Source organism: Parasteatoda tepidariorum, chromosome 6 (assembly GCF_043381705.1).
Source record: "Parasteatoda tepidariorum isolate YZ-2023 chromosome 6, CAS_Ptep_4.0, whole genome shotgun sequence".
NCBI classification, from domain to species: Eukaryota; Metazoa; Arthropoda; class Arachnida; order Araneae; family Theridiidae; genus Parasteatoda; species Parasteatoda tepidariorum.
In genome coordinates, this window is record NC_092209.1 from 12,466,231 (window position 1) to 12,468,870 (window position 2,640).

The window sequence follows — 2,640 nt, forward strand, 5'->3', positions numbered from 1 at the left end:
AAAACTTTTGCAGAAAGCGTTACAATTGGCATCCCTGATAATCATGCAAGGTAGCATTTTAATATCCAAAAAAAAAAAAATGCGTCCTGTATGTAGGGACACTCAATATGACAACAATAGGGAGCATGTTTCTACACATTGGTTATGAAGAAATATTCATCTATGGTAATTTAAAACCAAAGATTTATGTAATAATTTTTGTCTCTGACTACATACATATGATGTGAAAAAAAAAATCTGGTTCAAACGCACAGATTTGCAAACCTTTCAGTCGCTGAGAAATAAAAAAAATTGATTTTCTCAGACAGATTTTCTTTTCCTCGGTTACCGTCTAATTACTGCGCATATCCCCCTAATTGTCTTCTGAAAGCACAAACAAACCTGCATTTAGACAAATATCTACGTTACTCCAGACCACACACACCTATTCCTGGAAATTTCATCGCCAACCTGTTCCGTTCAAGTACAATTCCTAGTAGTTCCAATCATCAGTCACATAAAACGTCAATATTACTCATCGAGTACGGCCAATTTCACGATACTGACGCCCGAACAAGCCCCCTTTGCTTATTCCCAGGTAATAAGATAAGGTAGGGTGGGCCGACCCCACCGAAATGCAAATCCACCCCTAAAGTAAACAATACCATCAGCCAATCTAGTTGGAGATCTGAAAATGATTCTAAATATCACTTGTGATACAACCATCGCCAAAACTGATAGTTATCGTCGCCAATACGTATGTTAATTAATAATGTTTTTTTACCCTCAGAACCACAACGGCTTCCGGTTTGAGAAAGCATGTATTTCTCATGGCCTAAAGATCTTTGGTTTTTATCAAGGTAGAGATTGTCTACTATCCAAAGGGTGGTAGGTTTTTTGGTGAGTAATTGGTCATGACGGCTTGATTGCACGATCTTGATCGACTTTTGATCATTTGTCATTTTATTTACACGTTCCCTGCCTTTTGACAGCGAGAGTTGTTTTCTTGGTAATAGATATCTATCTTAAGTATTTGAAGAAAGGGATAGATTACTAGATATGAATACTTAAATACTTCAGTTACTGTTTGTTGTTGTCTTCGAACAAATCTTCGAAGAAGAAAAAATTATTTGCATTGTTCTAGAACTTTCGTTGTTCAGGTAAAGCGCTGCCTATTTAAGTTCCTTACATTAAATTAAGCTTTAAGCTACGCGTTGATGTTTGATAATTAAAAAACAGAATCAACAAATTTTTAAAACAGATATTGGGAGCATATAGAATATAACTTCTGTTAGATGTTATCCAACTGAAAACGACTAGACAAAATCAAGTTCATACTAGAATTTTAATTTTGAACCACGATGCCATATTTCACATACTAAAAATTATTTTTATAACACAAAAACTGTTCTGAGTGCAAAACTGTTCTAAGCAAAGTCAGTGACTTTGCTTAAAGTTTGGTCTTATGATCGGGTTTACGAATACTAGAGCTCTATAATAACTTTTAACTCAGAAGCGTACAAGCAAAGTATATAACCTGCTTGTAAATGCTAAAAATAAATTATTTAAAAAAAATTATAAATGCAATTTTTGTCTGACTGATATTTTAAGCGAAAAAATAGTTACAATATTTATGATACATTTTCAAAGATTTTTTCTTAACGGCATTATAGGGTATAGATTTCAGGATGTGCATTGTGACCAAAAAAGTACATAGCTAATTAGAGTTTCGAATCATCCAGTTGGTGTGATGGGTGTCTTGGTGGTCCAGTCTGTGGTGGGTGGAAGTCTTTTCCTACAATGGTTTGGACCGGGGTTCGATTTCTCCTGCAAAAGGCTAATAGTCGGATGGGACTGCATTTTCTGTGATCGTTTCAATATCCATTCTACGGTGTCCCCGGAAGTCCAGTCTAAATTATTTTAATGTAGTCCATAATTTTGTGAGTATTGTCACGAGGTCGTCTCTAATGGGGAATTTTAGACTGTTGCTAATAGACTGTTTAGATTGTTGCTATTCTTAAAAATCAGATAATTTTTACCTTCCAGTTATATTATGTGCACTAAATGATTACCTAAATATGTTTTAAGTAATTTAAAAAAAAAAGAGGATATATTTTCATAAGCCTAAAAATGGGGTTAATTTAAATAAGCTTTACTCTGCAAAAAATATACGTTTAAAAACATAATAATTTCTGTAAATTTTCTACAGAAAATTTCCGTTCTCCAAAACTACAGAAATATATTGTTAAACTGCATCGAAATCTGCCAAAAGAAACGTTTTCCTTCTTCTTTTTTTTCTGCTTACTAATGATATCTGTAAAGATTGATAAAGATTGGGTACTGATTTTTTTTCAGTTTTGAATATGAAAAACTTTGGTAGTGAAGCAGCTACAATGAAATAGATACAATGAAACAGATGCCAACTGGATGGTCAAGGAATTGGTCTCATGACAGGCAAGTACAGGGTTCGGGAATACAGGGATTTCTTTGATAAATCGGGAATGGTTATCAGATATCGATCTTTCTAAGTAAAGGGTTAGGGGCTATATAGTGATAAGCCAACATTTTTCCGAAGATGAAATTTTTACACAAATTTAGAGATAAGTACTTCATAAATTTTCGGAATTTCTATAAGATAACAGCCCAATATGCAGAAAAATC

General features: G+C 33.8%; 1 long non-coding RNA gene across 1 annotated transcript; it reads left to right on the forward strand.

Moving 5' to 3' along the window:
• The first annotated feature begins 495 nt into the window (after positions 1-495).
• Positions 496-2,433, forward strand: LOC139425748 (uncharacterized). The gene is made up of 2 exons (XR_011636898.1): positions 496-879; positions 2,335-2,433. It is a non-coding gene; the product is annotated as an uncharacterized lncRNA (long non-coding RNA).
• Positions 2,434-2,640: the final 207 nt, after the last annotated feature.